The sequence below is a fragment of the Gobio gobio genome (assembly GCF_949357685.1).
Source record: "Gobio gobio genome assembly, chromosome: 24".
Taxonomy (NCBI): domain Eukaryota; kingdom Metazoa; phylum Chordata; class Actinopteri; order Cypriniformes; family Gobionidae; genus Gobio; species Gobio gobio.
The window spans coordinates 29,805,109-29,829,291 of NC_137120.1; the positions used below are offsets into that span (position 1 = coordinate 29,805,109).

A 24,183-nucleotide genomic window follows, 5' to 3' on the forward strand; every position below is an offset into this window, starting at 1 on the left:
ACGTTATTTAGGGGTTTTTTTGCGCACAAAAACTATTCTCGCCGATTCATAAAGTTATTGTAGAACCACTGTAGTGAGATGGACTTTGTAACGACGTCTTTAGTTCCTTTTAAGGGTCTTGAGAGTGTAAAGTGCATTGTGCCAATGGAGGCCTTTCAGAGCCATCAGATTTACACTAAAATATCTTCATTTGTGTTCTGAAGATGAACGGAGGTCTTACGGGTGTCGAACGACATGAGGGTAAGTAATTAATGACAGAATTTTCATTTTTGGGTGAACTAACCCTTTAAGAAATATTTGCATGTATATACTGTATATATACTTTTCAAATATATATATATATATATATATTTGTGCTGGAGGAAAATAATCATGATTAATCACATCCAAAATATGTGTGTGTAGGCTACTGTGTATGTATGTATATAAATACACACACATGCATGTATATTTAAGAAATATACTGTATATATAATTTATCTTATGTATAAATATTTTTTAATACAAATATAACATTTTTCACACACACACACACACGCACACACACACACACACACACACACACACACACACACACACACACACACACACACACACACACACACACACACACACACACACACACACACACACACACACACACACACACACACACACACACACACACACACACACACACACACACACACACACACACACACACACATATTATTCTATTGCAAATAAATAAAATGTGATTGTGAATGATTATATTATATAAAAGGTTATATTCTGTAAAAGGCCATTTTAGCATGGGGGAAATAAAATGAATACATTTTAATAATGTAATATAAAATTATATTTCAAAAAAGACAATATAATGGTTATAGAGTTGTTTTTTTAAGCTTTAATTTTACAGTACATTTTTTTGTAATATTTTGTATTTAACAACAAAATTAATATAGTGTTTTGAAGTAAAAATAAATGTTTTTTTTTCTTTCATAAGAGGGCTAAAGGTGCTTACTAATGAAATGATGTCCATGCAAACATCATTGACTATATTGAATATTTAGTTAATTCCGTTTAAAATGTATTATACATATAATAATATTCGCTATATAATACATGTTATAATTTAATTGCTTAATATATTTGAATGCTAATATCTGTCTCTAAGCATTTTAATCAGTGCTGCAAACGATTATCAATAAGTAATCAATAAATGAAACTACCTACAGCTGATTCTTACTGGTGCAATTTTTTGGTTCCAGGAGCTTTGAAGCAGCATTGACCTCAGACATCAGAAGACATTCCCCATTTTTCTTCTCACACATTCTTGCGCACAGAAATCAGCGAGGAGGAGCGTCTGTCCCCCCGCTCGCGCCCAATGGAACAAAGAGCAGCGTTATCAATGTGCAGGCGGTCGGCCAATGGGAGCGCTTCCCTGCTGATGACGCGCCGCCGCGGCTCTGGTCTCTTCCCACTGCGCAGGAAGCGAGACGCGCAAAAGAATCAGAAGTTAAACGCAAAGGTAACATCGGCGGCAGCAGCAGCAGCAGTTTTTACTGTAACCGCTCGGAGTTTCCCCGCGAATGCAAGAGGAACCCGGCGTCTAGAGCAGGATGAATGGTTAGTATCGATATTACTTTTTTATTCTACGAAAAACACTTTGCAAGATGCGTTAGATGTTTATCGTAGTCGCTTGACGAACATCACTCAGAGTTTAAAATGAGATATTGCTTTGATGCTTAAAGACGTATTCTGGAATGACAAAGCGTATTATAGCCTATTAAAAATTATTATATTAGAGGACTGTTTCATAGTAGCCTACTATCTATCAGTGTTGTGTATTCATGTATGCTTGAACTTTTGTTGATTCTAATTCTTTTCTTTTTGTGAAACACACCTTTACTATGTTATAAAACATCAGCTTAAAAACCACTGACCGGCTCAGTTCTAATTAAAACAATAATTGTATTTCAAAAATGATATTATTACTTTTTTGTTTTCTAATATGCAAAGATTAATTGTCATCCCATGCGAAAATCTTCTGCAATTTGTCTGTTTTTGTTCAATTTGACGCGTGCTGTAAAGTTGTGACAGCCGGTGACCTGTGTCAAGCAGTTGTGTGTTTGTTTTTTCTTCGTTAATCATATGCAGACTGCCATATACATGTTAAAACGCGGCTCATCAAATATAAACAATGCTTGTATTAATATTAATTTAACATCTTGAGAGCTGGGCTATCAAGAAACCTGAGTTCAGGGGGGAAAGGCTTATTGCAATGCAATGAGACCTTGCAAGACTGTTTGATGTCTGAGGGTCTTCAGATGTTTTTAATTAGGACCTGTAAAAAAAAAAAAAATTCAGTCTGTCCTGTTCTCTGGGGCGATGCTTTGAAAAAAAAAAAAAAAAAAAGGCTGGAGAACACAGAAAGTCACTTCAGTGGAGGATCGCCTAATCAAATTTTTATAGCATTTTCTCATTTTTTTCCCCCCTCCCTCCCTTCTTCGCTTTCTTGGTCCCGGTGAACGAGTTTCTCTTTGTCTGCCTCTTTGGTAACCACACCTCCCCCCCAAAACGCAGCCGGCTCAGACACCTGAAGGCTAGACATAATGATCAACGCGGTCCCCATGAGTCTGGATGCCTGCCAGTTGTTTTCGCTCTTTTTTTCACTACTTTGTCTCTTCTTCTGTTTTTTTTTCTCCTTTGCATCTCTTGCTCTGCACAATCAAGGGGCCAGCATGCAATGTTGGGGGCCAGTATGCAGTATATGAGGGGCCAACTCTTCTGCAATGTATGGACCAGGGAGAAAGAAGTCTGGCACACATGCAAGGAGAAGCATGAACAACAATGTCTCCTTGTGTGTGTGTGTGTGTGTGTGTGTGTGTGTGTGTGTGTGTGTGTGTGTGTGTGTGTGTGTGTGTGTGTGTGTGTGTGTGTGTGTGTGTGTGTGTGTGTGTGTGTGTGTGTGTGTGTGTGTGTGTGTGTGTGTGTGTGTGTGTGTGTGTGTGTGTGTGTGTGTGTGTGTGTGTGTGTGTGTGTGTGTGAAAGCGGGAGTCTTTATTCAACCGTGCCGTTCAAAATTGCATATCAGGCTCTTCTTTTCCATACAAGACCTGTCAACTTACAGTATTCGTGTGCTTTTTGTTTTCATAAAAAGCAATGGCGGCTTATTAAGATTTCTTTTTTTAGGCATGTTTTGTGACTCTTGGTTCTGCGGATTAGACTGAGCGTTGGATTCTCAGCTTGTTTAAGTGCTTTGTCTGTGTAAGACTAGTTTACCGCATGTGAAATTACATACGATGATGTGTAACAATAATGCAAGAATGGATGATAAAACAGAATTCTTGCATCACTGTATTAGAAGAATTATACGTTGAGCTCTGTTTAAAGTCGATAGACTTCAAATGAAGAATCTTGTTTATAGCATAACTAACAAAATTTATAAAATAAAAAGTGAGGGCATAATTAATGTTAATGTTTGTTTTGATTTCAGTGCAGGATTCGTATGATTTAATGAGTAGTTGGATACTGATGTTTAAAACAAATATAAAAAAATGCTGCTTTTTTGCTGATTACCACACGCAAAACTTAGAATATTACTCGTACATATGAATATCATAACAGTTGGTCTATTTCCTTGTATTTTCGTAAAAGCATGCTTCCTGAAATCAGTGTCCCAAAAATCGCCATTTTGTCTCAAGCTAGTGCACTTTGATTTGCTCGACGTGTGATATTTTGGATGTAGTCTGCTTGTGTTTTCTCACAGAGCTCAGAGCCGACATGTTGGGAGTACAATGGCACTAAGTAGACGGCAGATCCTTTCTTTCTCGCTCTCCTCCTCTGCCATAAGCCTTTGAAGGGGCGTAATAAAAGGTTCAATAGAAGCAACAAGCTGTTTTTTTCCCTCCTCTCACGCGTTCTTTAGGCATTCTACCTGCGCATGAATAGGAGGCCACTGAGAACCTCTGACAGAGGAAGAGTGTTTATTGAGGGCTAAAGGGTTCAATACAATCAGACAGCCTCACGTAGAGAACTGCTCGGCTTGGGCGAGAGGCCATGGGCGTGAGTTCTCCCTAGCGTCACACCCATTGACTCCGTTTTGAGCGAACGTTTTTGAGCTGCTGAGGGGAAAATCGTATGGCAATGCACATTGTGGATATAGATATCAAGTATGTTTTTAATAGATGCCTTTTTGCTCATCACAAAGAGTTTAAATGAAGGTTCTTTATTGGCATGGATGGTTCCATGAAGAACCTTTAACATCCATGGAACCTTTCACCATTCTTTATAATGGAAAAAGGTTCTTCAGATTATTAAAATGTTCTTCATACTACGAAAAAATGGTTCTTTTAAGAACTGTTTATTCAAATGTTCTTTCACTGAGAAAACCCACTTTTGGACATTTTAAGAGAATATTTCACAGAAGGATATTCATACATTATTTGACAGAATTTTCAGTTTTGGGTGAACTATCCCATAAACATTTAACTATCATTAAACCATCCTGACTGACTGAAGTTAAACAGCATCAGTACCATTAGGAGTTACAGTAATCCGGGACATACGTACCGGTACATCAATCTCTCCAAGGAATATTATCTTATGTAGCACACATACCATCCATTATGGTTCCATGAATAACCTTTAATATCCTTGGAAGCTTTTATCATTCTTTATAGTGGAAAAAGGTTCTTCAGATTATTAAAATGTTCTTCTAAGAACTGTTTATCTTTGGGAATCACTGAGAAAACCCACTTTTGGAACCTTACGTTTTAAGAGAATATTTTAAAAACAATAAACTCATATCTGAATATTGGTGTGAATATATCCTTCTCAATGTATAAGGTGGTTAAAGGAATAATTCAGCCAAAAATGAAATGTTCATCAAACAATTTCAAAAGAGAATCCTTTGTTTTTGTTTGGGGTTTTTTCACAGAAGAAGGAAATTGACTGAATTGTCATTTTTGGGTGAACTATCCCTTAAACCTTTAACTATCATTAAACCATCCTGACACGTCAAACAGCATTAGTACCATTAGGAGTTCAAGTAATCCATTAAAGTAATCCGGGCCATACGTACCTCAATCCCTCTAAGGAATATCATCTTATGTAGTACGAATACCAGCCATTTTATGATTTTAAATTTGGTATGTATAGAGATACCATCCATTATGTCAGCTGAGCTTAAACCACGCAGCCCAGCATTAAGAGGAAATATGTAATAATATTTATGCTCTATGAATTATGGGTTGGAATTTGAATGGAGGGTTCTTGACTTATTCCGCTTGCGCTCAGTGTGAAAATGCTTCGCCGGGTAGAGGTTAATTGTTTTTAGATCTTTATGTGTCAAGAGAAAATGGAGAAACTGGTGCATAATTGAGCTCCTGGTCGTTTGAGTGATTATGGATTAACGCGCCTCTCCAAAGGAGAAAGACAGCGAGGGAAGGGGCGAAAAGAAAGGACGAAAAGTCCCATGTCGTGAGCTGCAACCACAGGGGTTGTCTGGCCTTTTCAGAGCTAGAGGGAGTGGAGGCTTGTTTAGTCAGTGGCCCTTGGGGGCTTGACCTTTGACCTGTGCCATGCCCCTCTGTGCTCCAGGTGCAGGTCGGTTCTGCACGGTGTTCGTTGCACACACACACTTCGAAGCACGAAGGAAGAACCTACTTGTATTTGTTAAAACACCCTTGAAGTTCATGGCTCAGGAACGGAAGGCGCAACTAAAGATAATGCAGTGTTGTAATATTCATGAATGCATTAATCAGGAGGTTGTCGTGTATAATTATTACAGTGTTTGATAATGCCTGAGCAAATCACCTCAGGCAGTGGTGATTGCTGCCTGATGCTATTAATGTTCTTTAATAAAATGCCCGTGTGGGCCGAACCATCAGCGCAGCCCGGTAGTTAAGTGCTGTAAGGTTAATGAGGCAATTTACATACGTTCTGCCGCCATCTGGACGCAGTAAGAGACAGCTGCTTGCTCTTATTTCATACTGTGTTTTGGGAGCTAACCCGCAGAAATGTCATTCCAGTACACGCAGAGAGCTTGTTGAACACTTTTGACTTTTGTCCCGTCAACACGGATAAATTCAGGGAGAGATTTGCTATGCTAATGAGCAGTTTTGCTTCTCAGTTGCAGTTTTCATTTGTAATCCTCCACACAGTAGCTGACTTTCATAAAGGAAAGAAGAACCGATTGTTTTTTTATTTGTTTTTGAGTAGTGTATGCTGATAGTTCTTTTATTTTTTGCTTTAGCATGTGGTATCTGTTGTACATACAGTTACTTGCTATAATTAGGTATGCGAGAAACATGCTAAAGTAAAATACTAGAGCTTTATATTAATTTTTTAAGTCTGACTGGCATACACATGCTTAGATAAGTCTTTAATGGTTTTAGAAGTCATCAGTCACTGATTAAAAGGCTTAAAGTGATCACAACTGAAGTTGCGCAATTAAAACTACAGTTTTAACTTGCCATAAACTCACCAATGTCCCATGTTTTTCTTCTGAAGCTCTTTCACTTAGTTATTTTCAAAAAAAAAAATTTGGGCTGGCAGACCATTTAAAACAGGAAAATATGAATTGCAGACCCACTAGCATGCTTGCTACCTCAATACAGTTACTTACTCTTTTAAGTAGTCTGAAATTAGCCTTCATTTATACCATTAATCTTGAAATTCTCTTTTTCATGATTAATAATGTTGCCAGATTATTTATTTGACATTAACTGGACTGCTACTTTTAGCTAATTAGCCAAAATGCTTAGCTAAAAAGTTTGCTAGCTTAAGTTAAGAATTTACGCATGTATAACTGTCAGAAGTGAGACCACAAAAACATTGTTATCAGAAATTATGGTTGCTTATTAGCATGCATATTACTTGGATATTGTCTGTTTATTAATATTTATAAAGGATATATTAATGCCTTATTCTGCATGACCATATTCCTTAATCCTATCCAATACCTAAACTTAACAACTACCTTACTAAATATTAATAAGCTGTAATTAGGAGTTTATTGAGGCAAAAGTAGTTAATAGTTAGTTAATAGTGAGAATTGGACCCTAATCTAAAGTGCGCCCGAAATGATTGTCAGCACAATGACTTTATGCTATCAGTCTTTTCTTTTTCGGTACTTTTCAACTCTTTTAACTCAGTCTAGAGTAGCCAATTGACTGGACCACTTGGAGTCTTCCATGGAAAACACTTTGAGAAGCTATTGTAACTAGATGTACTTAAAGTCTTTGAAACTATGCTGTATCTTTATATTGTAGGTCAGCCAGCATTTTCAGCAAACAGCTTTATACCAATTGCAGTCGCTATCTTTCCGTAACAGCGACAAGAAAAAAGGATATACGGATAATTTCACACCACTTCCTCCGAGGACTGGACAAAGAACAGCCACTATGCAATCGATAACCAAGCGCGAGAACGAACGAGAGCTGTTAAAGATTTGCAGTTTGGATTCGAAGTAGGTAGACACAAGCAGGATCCCCTCTGACAGCTGAAAGCAAATAACTGTTACTGGGCTATCCGTAAAATTGCTGAGATGGACCGTGAAAGGGGAAGGCAAAACTGTGGAGTTGGTGGATTCCTGCTGGCTCCGTTTCAGGCGAGGTAGACTGAAAGGGGTTTAAGCAGCGAGCATTGAGGGCTTGCCGGTGAAACCTGACTGCGTTTTTTCCGACAGGCCAAGAAGAAGGTGGAATTAATTTGCTGTCATCGCCGATTGAGGGCTTGATTCTTCGAGCCTCGCTCAATCTCAGAGATTAAAAAGCGATCCTACTCAACAACGACTGTGTTGGAGTCAGCGGGCGTGTTTGTTCCAGTTAGAAAATCGTGGAAAAGGAACATGGGAATTAACTCTTATTGTCAGAAGCGCAATCCGAGATGAAAGCCGTCGAATGCACAGTTTGTACAAATTCAGCAATTGTCCGGTTGTGTGGCTCTATCAAAGCAGAGCAGCACCAGGGAGCCTTTATTTGCCGTCAATTGTGCTGCAATCCCTAAACGATATAGTATCATTTTATTGTTCGGCTGCTCCTCATTTCAACTCGAGACTCTGTTGTGTGATCCATTCAGTCAAATTCTAGGGACCGTTCCAACTTTCAAGTTGCGGTTCATTCATTTAATGTCTTTGAACCCTATTCATGTGTTTGCAAAGTGAGCTAAAGACCTGCGAGCTGTAAACTTCAAAGCACTTCCATATTGTACTTATTACAAGAAGTGCATCCAAGCATTAGTGGCTCTCATATCCAAAGCATTTATCCACAGCTAGCAGAAAGGAAGCTTAAATTGGCAAGCCATTGGCATCAACACTTAGTGCTACATTTTGCAACCCGTCGACAATGAATAAACCACCAAAAGGTTACTTTGTGTTATCAGCCTTGCTCAGATCCTTCACCTTCATTTTTAGGACCCTCATAGTTGTCCTAGTGGCATCTAATGGCGGATAAATGGGTGCCAATCGCTTTCTGACCTGACTGAGATGGTTGGAAAGAGGTGCCAGTACCTTGTGCATACACAAGAACATTGATGGAAATGGTTGGGTTTTCCTTTGGTAGCCGAGTAGATGCCAGTTTGATGGATGTTTAATTGAGACATGGTGGACAATGAACTTGAAGCCCCCAAGGGACCACTCAATTAGTTTAGCACCACTGCCGAAGCCTCCCTGTTTTGTCTACGCGAGTACTGGGACTAGTAATCTCAAGAGGTTTTCATGGTCTGTTTACGAATGCATCCAAACTCCCTGTGGTCCTGCCCTGGTCACCTCCTAATTTGAGTTAAACAGTCCTTTTAAAAAACATTTGTGCTGGAGTAAATTTGGCGTGTGACCATTGTCCAGCTCCCCCCATTGACTTGTGGCATTTGCATTAGCATAGCTTTAGCTTGCACCTGAAATCAGACCCCCTTAGGGTTCCAGTTATTAAAGTTGACTTGTTAGTGAAACAGTTTAGCATTTCAAAATTTCTTTCCAGTAAAGGAAAATGGATTTAGACTTTTTTTTTTCTTCTCAGCAGCAATTTAATTGCATTGAACTTCCTCAGACCTAAAGCTTTATTTTATTAGAAACTGTTAAATGTTTATAGAGGGGTTTTTTCAGGAAATAAAACATTGATGTAATAAAAGATGATCGATTTGGGAAAACTCCAACAATTTTGCACAGAAGTCACAGCTAAAATAATGTTGGAGATTTGCTATCAGTGTTTCTTTTAAATCCTTCTTATGTTAAATGCTAAGAATGTTAAGTACAATCTTGAATGAATTATTCCACTCGAGGTTTATCTAGGGATTGCCTGAGGATTGTGGAGTCAGCACAACCACTTCAAGAGTGCTCATCTTCAATCCAAATATTTCTCTCCCTACTCGCATGTACGAGTGGATCTGAACAATACGTCTTGAGTTGTAGAAAATTCGTATGATTTAAATGCCTACAAGTACACCTTAACTAACATACACTGCACAAGTACATGAGCACAAACGATTCTAGCTCTGCAATTTTTGCACTCTCAGCATTGCCACAAAGGGAACTGTAGCGAGAATTACTGTAATCCTTCTACTGAAATTTTGCACACTTCTCATGTATATAGCTAGCTACCGGAGACATTTGTAAGTAACTATGTAACGCACATGCCTTGTGTATTTTTCTGGCCTACTCATGCTGTTAGGATTTTGCCTAGATCAATTGTATATTATTTATACTTCTATACATTGTGTTAATATTAATTTGTGTTACGTAAAGGCAAAAGTCTAACACATCATGCTCACTTCCTCAGTGTGTTTTTAAAAGGTCTGCCTACCTCTTTCCGAAAGTACAGGACTACTATAAACATGGCCATTAAAATAAAACAAACCATAAAATGCATACATTGCCACAACCGACACTACAATGTGCATTAGCATGAAATACGACATACTCTTCATGGGTCAATTTGTTCACAACTAGCTATTACAAACATGATTTAAAGATGTTTCTTATGTAATTATATCCATGCTTATTATTAGGGATGCACCGATATGAAAATTTTGGCCGATACCGATAATTCTTTATATCTGAAAGCCGATTACCGATATATTGACCGATACATTTAATATAGAGCCTGATTACAAAAACAAAAGTCTCACCATTAAAAGCCATGATAATAATGTTTTTATTATCATTTTATGTAGCCTATATGTCAGAATCGCTCAGAATTTCCTTTTTTGAATTGATTTCAATCATATTTCAAGCAATTCAAAACCATCATGGTGGAGAGTGTGCATCTGAAGGAAATAATCCATTATTTATCAGCTTTAATATATTGGCCAAATTTTCCTATCAGGCAATAACATTAAAAATGAACATATATCGGCCGATACAGATATGGGTTCCTATATATCGTGCATCCATACTTATTATTATTATTATTATTTACTTATTTTTAAATGAATATGTCCTTGTGATATTTAATCAAAAACGTATCTTATGACTTACGAGATCGCAACAATTAGCAAACAACAATGAGCCAATCAAATCCTGATGGACAAAATCAAGTCCCGCCCTACATTTTTTCTTGTTTGAGAAGCCATTTCACTCATACGTCACAATCAGAATTGACTTTAATGCCAACTTTAATGGCAAAAACATTTAACTGTAACTCGCCCCCTAGAGTACTGAGGTGTGTAATCACTAAAAAGTAATGCAAGAACGCACATTATGTAAGTACAATGCATCTGCATACTTGCATAGAGTTTCTGGCCTGCCCGTGCCTTTTGTACAGACCAAAATATAGGCTAAATAATTTGTTTTAATGCTAAAGATTCTTTTGCAAGTTTTTGTCACATAAAACTAGAAGTCTAAAATGCTCTACTTGAGTGTTTTTTTTTCCCATTCAAATTAATTTAAATGTTCAGAATCTGTCTGCATCTTTTCCAGGATAAATGGCTACCATAAACATGGTCATTAAAATAAAAAAGACCATAAAATGACTATTTAAATTAAAACCAGGGAAATGGTTATGGGAACTGTGCCACAGGCTAAGAGGGACGCAGACTAACCATCTTACTTGAATGTCTACATTGTAAATGGCATGTTATGCATGTATGTTGAGGAAAAATAAAGACACACTCTAGGTTTACAGTTGTCAGCGTAGGATGTTTTAGCCTTGAATGTTTGTTCAATGTTTGTTAGCCTTGAATGTTTTGAAGCCCCCTCTGGTATTGCTGAGTTGACAGAAATGCAGGAATGGTAGGAGCTTGAAAACGAAAGACCCTCCCCGTCGCTCACTATCTCACTTTTCACACTGTCTTTCCCTCTCCCGTTTCTTTGCCGTGCCTGTACAGGCATGCCTGTCAACCGAACGGAGGGTGGATGGGGGCGCTGAGGGAGAGGAGTGGTCTGGGGTGAACAAAGGAGCACTGTCACCGCTTTTCAGGGGTTCTGGGCTGTGCATGGTGAACGGAGAGCCGGGTGGGGGGTGGCGAGAATGGCAATTAAATATGGACGGGCGAGCATTGAAACCGAACGTAGAGGAGGACAAGCATTGAGTGTTCACACATATAGTCAAGCTCGAAACGGAGACTGTGGAAGCTCTATGTTTGTCGTTCATTGTGCAATATTTGCCCAACCCTTTATCTGTGCAGCTGTGGCCTAAAAAAAGAGAAAGAGTGAATAGTTGAATAGCCGCACAGCTGCTGGCGATTTGATGAGCGTCTATTACCACTACAGAGTCATCCCCTTGCGCTGAAGTCACCTATCCACACAGTGTAATATAGAGCAGGGCAGGGCCAGATCAGGGCAAATGTTTGATTTGTCAAGCCTTGCTCATCCTTTCAGGGCAAAAACACAGCTGCTAGACACACAGTCACGACCCGATGACTGGGAGGTGTTGTACTGTCGTGACTTTCCTCTGTGATACTCCTCGAACGTCTTGCGGGTGCTGCGGGAAAGATAGCGAAAAGTATTTTAATGTAATGATTGGAATCCGCGACCTCGTCTCATCTTGTCAAATTGAGTTTTTTAAATGAAATGCGCTGCCTTCTGCTTTCGCCTGACTTTAGACAGTTCCATCTGGTGAAACGATTTCCTTATCATTCTTCCTTCCCCTTCCCTCTGCATTTCATAGGTTATCAAGGCGCCAGAAACAGAGCGAAGGAAGCCGTTAGAAGATGCAATGCTGGGAGTCTTTTAAACCCTGGTTCTTCTGGTGACTTGGCAGAGCTCAACCATGGACTGCTACAGGACGAAGACGAGCGATAAAGGTAACGGATTTACCTCGGAGGGTGTGTGGTGAAGTTGAAATTAATGCGTTTGGCGTCCTCGAATGGCTCCTCGGTAGAATCTGCAAACATGTATGCGTGTGTGCGTGTGTGTGTATGCGTGTTGGGCAATTTGCCATGTGATCCAGGTGCAGACCGCGTTTCATCTCCGGCTCATCCTGTACACTCAGGCATCAGTTCCTTGACTGATTATCTGTGCCTTCATCTAACCTCGTCATGTTAAACTGACATCTGATACTCCCTGTATTTTACTCACTGCAATTACCTCACCGCAAGACACTATTATGAGTGAGTCTGGAACAATATGTCATCTTTAGGGTGCAGGAATAAAATTTTCAAATATAGGTATTCCACAACCTTTGCTGACTATGATGATGTCTGGCATGATGTAAAAGTTGGTTTTCAGGTAGTCTGAAAGAGCAAAACATAAGCATGCAATGATTTGTAATTATTGCAGCAAGGAACAGTTCAGCCAAAAATTACATTTCTGTTGTTCTGCTAATAATTTGTGACCATGGACCACAAAACCAGTCATAAGTCACACTGGTATATTTGTGGCAATAGCCACAAAATTATCGATTTATCAAAATTATTGATTTTTCTTTTATGAAAAAAGATTAGGATATTAAGTAAAGATCATGCTCCATAAAGATATTTTGTAAATTTCCTACCGTATATAAATAAAACATGTATTATTAGTAGTAATATGCATTGCTAAGGACTTCATTTGGACATTTTCTCAATATTTATATTTTTGCACCCTCAGATTCCAGATTTTCAAATAGTTGTATCTCTGCCAAATATTGTCATATACTAACAAACCATATGGAACCATATCAATGGAAATTATTTATTCAGCTGTCAGATGATGTATAAATGTCAATTTCAATTGACCCTTAAAACTGGTTTTGTGGTCCAGACTCCAGGGTCACATGTATGAAGAACCTTCATAATGAACTCCAAAAAGTACAAAGAAACACCATAAAAGAATTGTAAAAGTCATCCATATGACTTCTGAAGCCATATAATTCAGAAATTTAAGCTGTAATTCACTGAAACTCTTGTCGCTGGTCTGAGGCATTGACAACAAACAGGACAAGATTGCTTTTACTTTTTTGGTGTTTTGTCCTTTTTTGGAGCTTGACTGACAGTTGTTGTAAGAAACTCTGTGTTGCACAAACAAAATAACAGCGTGGCAGATCTGGAAAGACATGAAGGTGAGTAAATAATGATCGATTTCTTTTTTTGTTTATCCGGTTGACTACACGTCAAGTTTAAATGTTGCTTGTGTACATGGTTTTTACAGCTCTACCCTTAAATCCACAAAGATCAGAGATACCGATCAGCCGTTTCATTTAGTGTTTGCTTTTCTCCAGTGCCAAAAATTTTGCATTGTGCTGCCAGTTAGTATTCCCAAGACGAACTCTCAGCCACTTAAACTAAGAGCATTCTTTATCCATACTAAAAGCTTGAGTAAATGATCTCTAGTCTGTCAAGTGGTCAGACAGACTGGCCCTGTAGGATTATAGGTAACACAGATGTAAATGCTGAATTGCCGGAAGGCTATAATTTCTCCTTCCTTTTCTATCCCCCATCAGGCCCCACCCTCCCTCGCTCTGGTCTGCTGTAAAAGTCTCAGCAGACTTTGTCAGGAGACTAGTTTAAGACACTGGCTGTCTCTTTTCCAGTGGACACTTGCTACATTATCCTCGCTCCGCCCTTTTGTAGACCCCCATACGCCTCAACGAGTGTTTAAAAGCTGCTTTTATTTCCTCCGGGGACGACCTCTCCAGCTGTTGTCTTCCTGGATGAGATTCACTCGCCCGTTTGATGCCTTTTCTCTCGCACCTCAGCCTCATACTCTCCTGCTGGGTTAACAACGCACCTCCGGCCTTTGACTACTGTCGCATGGCAGGTGAATCCAGCAATAAGTGGACTTGGATGCGGGGGATGGGGTCTGTCATTGAAAGCACTAATTGAGAATACAATTTTAGATCTTTCTCAGTTAGCATAATCTACCCCTTATTTGTAAGCGTTCTCCCTCATGTCTCCACTCCCATGCTAGGAAGCCCCAAGGTCCACTCACCCTATTCTACGTACCCAGCAGGAGGGTGGTGGCTAGCATGCTAGCTGGATTTTGCGAAGCTAACGGTGCATTACATGCCGAATTAGCAGACACGGCCCCTAGAGCATTCATAAAGTCACACTGTGGAGGGATGGCTAACGTTGTCCTTTGGTAATTGGCACAAGCTTGGTAGGATTTAGAACTGTCAAGGAGGATTTTAGGGAGAGTTGAACAATATGGCAGAGTGCTGACAGATGAAAATGTGTGATTTTATACACGTCTGATTACACACAGTCGCTGGTCTTCGTATTTGCCTATATTATAGTAGCATGTTTAGCTCTTTGCGTAGTCAAGCTACAGTCTTCGTCTCTCTCTGTCCAAATGTATGTGACATTGCAATGCATAATTGAATATTTGAAGGATAAAATACATATTGCATGTCACCTCTGTCTCTCGGAGCAAATGCACAACGTTGAGGCCAATTGTAGTCTGATTAATCCCTCGGGTCATTTTCACCCGAAACTAATTTTTTAAAAATAGAGTGTTTATCCGAATGGTCCAGGACCCTAGGAGAAAAGGAAGGAACAGCATCGGGAAATAACGCAAACCAGACTCAAACACAACCACAGGTCCAAGTGCTGCTGTAGTTCAACTGGGGGTGCGTTTTCCAAAAGCATCGTCAGCCAACTTCCGTTCATTATCAACATAGTTCAACGAGTCTGTGATTCCCGAAACCATAGTTCCAACAAACATTCACAAACAGCCTCGCAAAGTTGAGTGATTTGAACGACAGCTCTCGAGCTGCGGTTAGAAGCATACGGTTCTTGTTTGCATGACATGTGGATTTAATAAATACTTATCTGGAGCAAAATAAGTAAGCTGACATTCAGTACAATCTATATCTTTCATTTTTAATATATACAAATGTAATTTACGTCTTTTAGTTTGTCAAAAGAATTAAAGCGCAGGTGTCGAAGTGTACGTGCTATAGCACGTAAGAAGAAGCCTATGGTTGAATTTGGAAATAAAGCAAAATAACTGAGAAAATGAGAATTAGTTCTTAGATGATGTGTCGGTATTTATAGCAAAACATATCTAGTTATTACTCCACCACCTGTGTGACATCATTAACCAATGTGGTTGAGCAACAAATTTGCGTCAATGCGGTTTTGGGAAACAGTCGTGACTAGCTAGTTGATTTCTTCAACGATTCATCGTACTATGGTAGTTAAACAGCGAGTTATGTAGTTAGCATTGCGCTAGCAACGACAAGCTCACATTGTCAAATAAATATCTTGTAAATGTCCTAACGCACCGCTAGGCTACAATGTATATTCCTGATTTAATATTGGTAAATGTAATTGAAGATTGTCTGAAAATTGTGTGCATTTACGTAAATGAGAGGATGGTTTACCTGCTACTTTACAGAATGCTAAATGAGCGTGTTTCTCTAGCCCATGCTAATTGGGTAGCTCAGCTACTGGACCTGAGTGATAGTTACCGGCATGAAATCTGGACAGCTCTGCTACCTCAGAAAACAGTGCCAGGGCCACGGGCACTTGACCAGAGAGAGATTATCTGGGCTTTCTTTCCTCCCTGCCTGCCAATGTAAGCACAGCCAGCCATTTCACTTATCACCGGAGGTTAAAAACGACTGGCGAACCACAATGTGTCTTAATCTTCATGATTCGTACCGTAGTGCTTGAAACGGTCGTAGCATTTCAGGGAAACCTGGATGGAATTTGAGAATGGTATTCCTACTGGGTTCATGAACTGCTTGAAATCCTTGGCTCTGTGGAGGCTTGTTTTGGACACAATGGTGTTCAGTACGTTCCCTGCTTGTTTCTTTCATAAGGTGCTGAACCTTCAGGTGGACTGAAAGCTCCAGGGTTTGAGAGCGGACAAAAGACTCTTCACATAAAAGACCTGAAAAATCTGCGTCCTTTCTTTACACAACATACACAACTCCATGGAATATTAACGATCGCCACATAAATGAAGCGATAAGTCAAGATGTCTGGTCCAAACAAGCAGCATTGTAATCCAAGATTGATAAAACAAGCAGTGTTACAACAGGCCCTCCTTGCCCGTAATGTATTTTGAGAGATAAATGGTCTCAAAGAGATTAAGTCGGTACAACCACGAGCCAAAGCGGTATAAAATGTGCTCATCACACTCAATTTGCCTAGCAAATTTGTAGCCGTTAATGCTGCTGTGGGAAAATATATTGAGTTACTTACCACCTTGTGTCTTTGCTGCCCAGGAGCTGCTCACGCGAGTTCAGGGTCATTACCCTCGCTGTCAATGACAAATGGAGCTTGATAGCATCTGCGCTTAGCTACAATGGAAACAGATTAATACCTCGGGGTGAAACTTTGCATATTACGAGGGGGAAGGAGGGGGCGTTTGCACCCTCTCCGGTTTTCTTTCGGCTTCCCGTGTTTTGCAGCCCGAATAGTTGTTGCTCTCAAATGAGATCGTTTTAATGGATCATTTGGAGATTTCGAGGGGAAACGGTTTGTTTGGATATGCTAAGAAGATGAACGCTTCTGAGACAAAGGATGATTCATTAAAGTAGGAAAAACCCAGCTATGTTCTCCCGCTACCCTGCACTTTGCCTCCCGCTTCGTGACTGTCCCTGATATTGTCATTGTAAATTACAGACTATCAGGGGCCACGAAGCGTCTTGTTTTAGGAGACAGTCTTTTATTACAGTGTCTCAGAATTTATGACATCCTTTCATCTTAAAAACTTATCTCTGGATGCTCCTGCTTACAACCCATAACATTTTCTACCTCAAAGGTGTTTACATTTGCATGTAGGCCTGTGCATTTCATAGATGCTTTTATCCAAAGCGACTTCAGAGCGTAGGTTTTTCCCCCAGTATGTTTATGAGTGTGTTGCTTGGGAATTGAACCCACGATTTTGGCACACATAAACTATTTGTAGAATCTTTTTTTGTTTTGTTTTGAGTCTCTCAGATATGTGTAGCCTGTTTAAGCTAAAAACAAAGACGGTAGTAATTTTATCTTGGTTAATATAATTGTAAATGTCCGCAGAATTTGGCCATTTTCGATATGGGACATTTCTACATCTTCTAAATCTTTAGTACATTTAAATAATACATATTATTTTATGTTTTGTTATCTTAAACCCCCAAAATGTCAGGTGGTGCAACTGTCCGAACACATGAACAGACTAGAAAACTATTTAAAGCTAGTTTTAAAGCTGTGGTGATCATTGAAAAACTTTTGTCCAGCAATTTGTATATTCTCAAATGTTAGGGTGGCGCAACTGCGAACATGGCTCTTTTATTATGAATTGACTAGGTAATAACAGTAAGCATGATAGTCATCCTGAGCCCAGCTGATCCTTGTGAGTGAAAATGTTTGTAGATCTCTCTCAAATACTGGTAAAAACTGCTCATTTCAAGTATGGGTAGGTTGGTGCACTTTCCATGTCAGGTGGTACAACTACAACTCTTGGGTTGTACCGCCTGACATAAAAACAGTCAAAAAAATGTAATTTAAACCCTTTGAAATGTTATTTAACAACTGACACTTGTTAAAACACATTGTTCATGACTCAAAAATATGCATTACATCAGTTTTGAAAAGATATTTAACACCTTTTTTTTAAAGCTTTATTTGTTAGTCACCCATATAAGGTTTGAGTGTGTAATGGCAGGTTTTCACTGTGGCGAATTTGTACTCTGTATAAATCTCGAAGTGCAAATAAGGGAGGTAACTGCTGTTCTGACGACGTACTTTCAAGTCGATGGCACACCCAGAGGATGGAGACAATTAAAACATCTAAAGCCTTGTTTAGACGGCTAATCTGGGTGGTCCAGAGCTTGGGCGACAAGTTACAACTGGTTAGCACCACAATAAAGTCTAGAAAAATGAAGGCTGGTCTGAAGAAGTCATGCCACTGTGGAGACATTTGAGGGTTTAATGTCGAATGAAAAGATAGAAATTGGCTCAGTTTCATGCAGACGTTGATATTGTTCAATTAAATGTATTTCTAGTCTGTTGTGCACTGCAAGACTTCAGAGGAGTTTGTGGGTGGTCTTCATTTAGGTCTCTGACTTGTGTATATATATATGCATGTTAAAGACAAAAATTGTGAGCCACATGAAGTTTCTAAAATAAAAATGTTCATCAAGTTGTCAAGTAGGAGCAAGTCTTGGAAAATGAAACTGGATGACTTAACATCGTGCAATTCAGTGCATAACATGGGTGTTAGGGTTGAAGGAATCTATACAAATTTTGTAAATCTTATGAAGGTTTTCTTATGCTAAAATCTGTATTTCAATGTGCCTGGAGAACCAACATGATTTGTTTAGGCTTAAAATAGCTATCACTATTTTTCTTTTGTCAAATCAAGAAATAATGTGGTTCAGATAACATAACATTTTGAGTTTCTGTTGATTAAATCTCCTATGTTGCATTAACTAAAAAAATTTAATTACCTCAAAATGTTCAGGTAACTTAGTTGTTTAAGTTAAACCAACAATATTTTTTATAGTGCAGTCCACATAGAATTAGATTCTCGAAATGTTCTCCCAAACAGCAATGAGATTAAAGGAACCGTAGTCTTACATTGTCTTTCATTTTTATCCAAAATATTTTTTAATATAATTTAATATAATCTCCTCAAGAGTTTCAAAAGAGATCTCAACAATGTCACAACCTGTGCTCAAATTTGTCAAGATCCCAAAGTCTGCTGTCAAACATCAGAACATTTTAGCAATTTCTTAATTTAAAATGATCCAAATTAATATTATCTGATCTCTCTTACAAAATGTCAACAATTGTTTCATTTTTGTCTATTTCTTCTAACGATTTTTAGATGGAAAAAGTGGATACATGAAACATCAAGAATTCTATTTTATCTCCCGAGCTCTTAAAGAGCAAGATCTGAGCAAAACAATTTTTCCAGTATTCTTTTATTAAATGTATTGGTCAAGGTCAATTGATTACATTTATTATTTATTTTCAGACCTAAAACTCAGGCCAAAAATACGAAATAGGCTGACTGGATGTGCAACATTGCCCGCTATCAACAATAATTATTATATACAAATATTATTATTACTACTTTCCTTAAATTGTATGCTTAAAATATGCAATATATTGGCAACTTTCACAATTTTAACCTTAAATTGTCTCCAACAGAATTGCCATTTTTGTCCTCAGTATTTCGAAATGAATCGATTTAGTTTGAGCTCTTGTTGTCTCTCTTTTTTTAATCCAACAGCACCGTAGAGACTTCTGCGTTTCACGTGTTGTCAGTTTCCTTGGTTCCTCTCTTTTCATCTTCTGTCACTGCTCCATGTGAGATTGGGCGTCACAGTGTTCTCACATGTACCTGGCCTTTAAGATTTCAAAGGTTGACTGCCATCTGTCCTAGCAGGCTAACACAGACGCGTGAGACAGAGTTTCTCACTCAGGTGAAGCCGTCTGGCTATGACCGGCTTTATCTGCTACACGCAGAGGTAGAATGTGTTACAGGAGCACACAAGGAAACAGTTCAGCACAATGAATTGCCTTTATCTTATAGATAAATATGACTACCAGAGACCTTGAGAGAGGCAGGTCACACACAATATTCAGATTATAATAGGTTTTTCATTTTATGCTTATCCTCCTTAAATTTTAAACATACATGCTCCAGCATGGAGTTGCAGTTTCTTCAAAAAACTGCTTGCCGTTTTGAATAAGGAAATCCATGCATTTGAATTGCAATTGTGTATGCAAATTTTGGTTGAATCGGTTGAACTTGCAAAGGATACCTTAACCACATTGAGAACAGAAATCATTTACAACTGCTACCTAGTAGCATTCAAATCAGAGTCATGAGATTCAATGCAAGTGGTTATCTTCAAACTGCCTTTTATATCGTTCTGTGATGTATTAAATAAATGTGTTAGTTTGACAACTAGTCTAACAATTTATGGTCTCAAATTATTATTATTTAATTATTAATTCATTCATTTGTATCTGTTTTGTTCATTTATTTGTTAATTTTCTATGGAAGCTTGTTTCTGGCATGGAATAAAAAATTTAAGATATTTGCGACTTATCTCACAGTTCTGACTTTTTTTCTCAGAATTGAGATATAAATTCCAATTCTGAGGAAAAAAAGACTGGCTTTATTTCATAGACAAAATAACAAGTGTTTATATCTCATAATTCTGACTTTTTTCTCAATTATGAGTTTATATCTCTCAACTTTTTTCACAAATCTGACCTTTTTTTTGCCGTTGCGAGTTTATAGCTCGCAATTATGACTTTTTTCTCAATTGCGACTTTAAATCTCGTAATTCTGACATTTTCCGCAATTCAGATTTTTTTTTCTTGCAATTGAGTTTATATCGGAATTCTTAATTTTTTTACTTGCAATTGCGAGTTTATATCTCACAATGCTGACTTCTTTTCTAGGAATTGAGGTATAAAGTTCAATTCTGAGAAAAAAAAACTGGCTTTATTTCTCAGAATTGCGGGATATAAACTCGTAATTCTGAAAAGTTTATATCTTGCAGTTCTGACTTTTTCTCTCTCAATTGCAACTTTTTTCACAATTATGACTTTTTTCTTGTAGTTGCGAGTTTATAGCTCACAATTATGACTTTTTTTTCTCATATTTTATCTCATAATTCTGACTTTTTCTGCCATTCAGATTTTTTTTCTCTTCTTGCAATTGTGAGTTTAAATCGTTATTCAGAATTTTCTTGCAATTGCGAGTTTATATCTTGCAATTCTTGTTTTTTTTGTAATTGCGAGTTTATATCTTGCAATTCTTGTTTTTTTTTGTAATTGCGAGTTTATATCTCACAATGCTGACTTCTTTTCTCAGAATTGAGATATTATGCAATTTGCGAGAAAAAAGTCAGAATTGTGAGAGAGAAAAAAATCGCAATTACCTTTTTTTTATTCAGCGATGGAAACTGAATAAAAAGTTTCCATAATTTTCATTTCATTGTATCTTTTATATTATATTTACTTTAAACTTACAAATAATATTATCTGAAAAATGCATTTGCATGAGAACCAAAATTGTGTGACATAGTACAACTTGTTTTCAGAGAATACATCTTCTTGAATGTAGTTTACTTTTCTTGCCTCATTGGCAAATTGTTTAAGCATAACTCTAACAAAATGTAACAATTTAGTAAAACAGATCTCCTTCCAAGAGACGGGAATCACGGGCTACCCTCGCACTGACCCCTCTAAGTGTAGAATTTGTACACACTGTGAGTGTTTGCTAAAGGAAGTCCAGAAATCTTTCAACTTCCTTCCAAAATGCTTGGAGAAATCCTTCACGTCCCACACACCCTTAAATAATTTGTTCGAAAAAGAGAGATGACCCAGAATGCACCAGCTCTGCAAACTCCACATGCACTTTTCCCTTTAAACTACAGATATGGGGCTTAAATCTCCCCTGTCTATATTATTCTACCACACTTTTGAAAGAGATTTGATTAAAAAAAGAGCACCAGTTAGGCATTTTATTTATCTTTTTGCTTCTCTCTCCCTGTCTCTCTCAGGTCCAGACATGAAGGAGACCGCGTCCTGTCTGTGGCATCTCACAATGAGAAGAGCTTTCAGCGTGTCGCGAGGTAATTACTCTGCTTGAGGGAGGAGGACGAAAGCTGTTTATTGTAATTATGTCAGAGAAATGAAGAAGCATGCTTGTGAGATGCTCTAACATTGTCTCAACATATTTGGGGGGAAATTTTCCTGAGTTATGTGTCAGCATAATACCCCCAACATCACATTCCCAGCCAGCTATCACATTCAGTTGTGTTTAGACCGTCAGGATAATGATGTGCTAACGCTTGTGAAACCGTATCGTAATGCGCGTATGTGTGTGTGTGTGTGTGTGTGTGTGTCGTCTACCCTGAAGCCCATGGCCCCATACACTCGACAGTGACCGTTCCATCCACACAATAGAAAAATATCCTGCTTCTCTCCATAACAACAGCTCTGCTGAAGTGGCGGGATTAGAACATGCCGGCCCCGGCCAGGGGTTGCCATGGGAAAGAACCTCCCTTCTCCTCGATCTGTTTTCCATTTACCCCGCCGGTCTGGGATCGAGGTTTTATGTGCTTACACTATCAATGTTTGGCCCATTAATTCACATCTGCAATTATAATGTCCAATTAGAGGCCAGGTTGGCTCGCCTTTTTTATTATGAAGTCAGAGGGGGTTGGAAAATAGTGCAATTTTACACTGAAAGGGGCATTGGTTTGTATTGCGTTCCTGATTATTTTATGCCCCCAGGTCAATAGTTAATAATGAGTAGGTGATAGTAGGGTAGTAGAGATTGCTAAAAGAAATGAAGGAGGAAGTCACAACAGAAACCGAGGTATTGAGGCTCTTGAATGCCCCAGTAATGCAGAAAAATTACAGTCCTAACAAGAGTACCATAGTAGTTTTACTACAGCGCCTGAAGCTTAACTATAGAGTTAAAACATAGTAAAAAAAAATACACACTTGACTATGGTTTTACTATAGTTCTGGCAAAAATTGTATTGTCACTGATCTGAAGTCGCAGCAAATTATTACTAGCAAGATTTTTAGACTTAGTGCATCCTAAAAACACAGTCTTTAGCCCTATTCGGACGGGACATCCATTCCTTTAGAACTTTAGTGAAATTCATGTTTCACAATTGTACTTTGCGATTTTTTTAAATCCCGTCCTAACCTGCCAAGTCTGTGTTTTTCTCACACAACCTCTGTAAAAATTCCAGGGAAAATATTAATTATTTCGGCAAACTCAACGGTCCTCTGAGAAATCTAATCCCGTCCGAATGCGAATGTCTGTGATGTCTGATCTTGTGTTATTCTAACGCTTCTCCTCATGTGTTTTTTGACCTACCTGAGCTACCGTTTGCGCACCAATCTTCGGCATGCTTTCATCTAGTTTCAATATGGATGGTATCCAACGAAAAGATAACATATACAATCAATAAACAGAGCCAAATCACAGAAACTGCGAAGACTGCACATTTTAATATCAGTGTCAGGGTAAGATACTTATCTAGATTTCTATGCTCACTTATGCACGTTTATTATGAACAGCCACTGCTATAACTCGTTAAGTTGACTTAAATAGGGTTTTTATAATAAATTCAAATTATAATTAACAAATAATAAATTAAAATACATACTGTATACGTCATACGTGATGCTCGCAAGCACAGAACATGACCTTCTGTAACGCCCACGCCTTCAAAAACACACGCCCATCTCTGTAATGTTAGTCCCATCCGAAAGTTGAGTGATAAGAATTGTAACTCACATGTAGTATAGAAAACTAGTCCCATCCGAATAGGGCTTTAGGAGATACAGTGGGGTACAAATGTATGAGATCACTTTTTTAACCTAGGTTTTATTTAAGCCTAGCGGGTAGCACACATGCTCTTTCTCTCCACAGTAACTTCTGTATGAATAAAAAGAGCTAAAAAAAAAAGCACTAGTGTGTATAATATCTCTCATCTGAGATGTTACGATCGCAGCGGTAGGGGCTGTCGAGCCATGCGGTGCAGGCCTCTGAGGAAACCCTCTGCAAATGGATGTTCTCTTTCAGCGCACAGCAATAAATAATCCAGAAAAATGATCGTGTCTATGGCAGAGGAGGTGGGAGACTAACGAGCCTGCTGTTACTCATACTGTCATTAGCTTCCTGCTCTCTAAGCTCCACCCACACCTCACTTGAGGGAAATTTAAATGCAAGTAACACAGTGTGCCTGCTGCTCTGCTAGCTTAGCCGCTAATGTTCAGTTGTAATCTTGGCTCTATAGCCGAGGCTAATGAGTGATGCAAGCACAAGTAGCAGACTTGTTAAAGGTGGTGGTGGGCTTAATGGTTAAA

At 38.5% G+C, this 24,183-nt stretch overlaps 1 long non-coding RNA gene across 1 annotated transcript; it reads left to right on the plus strand.

Annotated features, from left to right (window-relative positions):
- Positions 1–1,477: 1,477 nt before the first annotated feature.
- On the plus strand, positions 1,478–23,759 carry LOC307120597. The gene is made up of 3 exons (XR_013815820.1): positions 1,478–1,608; positions 12,087–12,222; positions 21,855–23,759. It is a non-coding gene; the product is annotated as an uncharacterized lncRNA (long non-coding RNA).
- Positions 23,760–24,183: the final 424 nt, after the last annotated feature.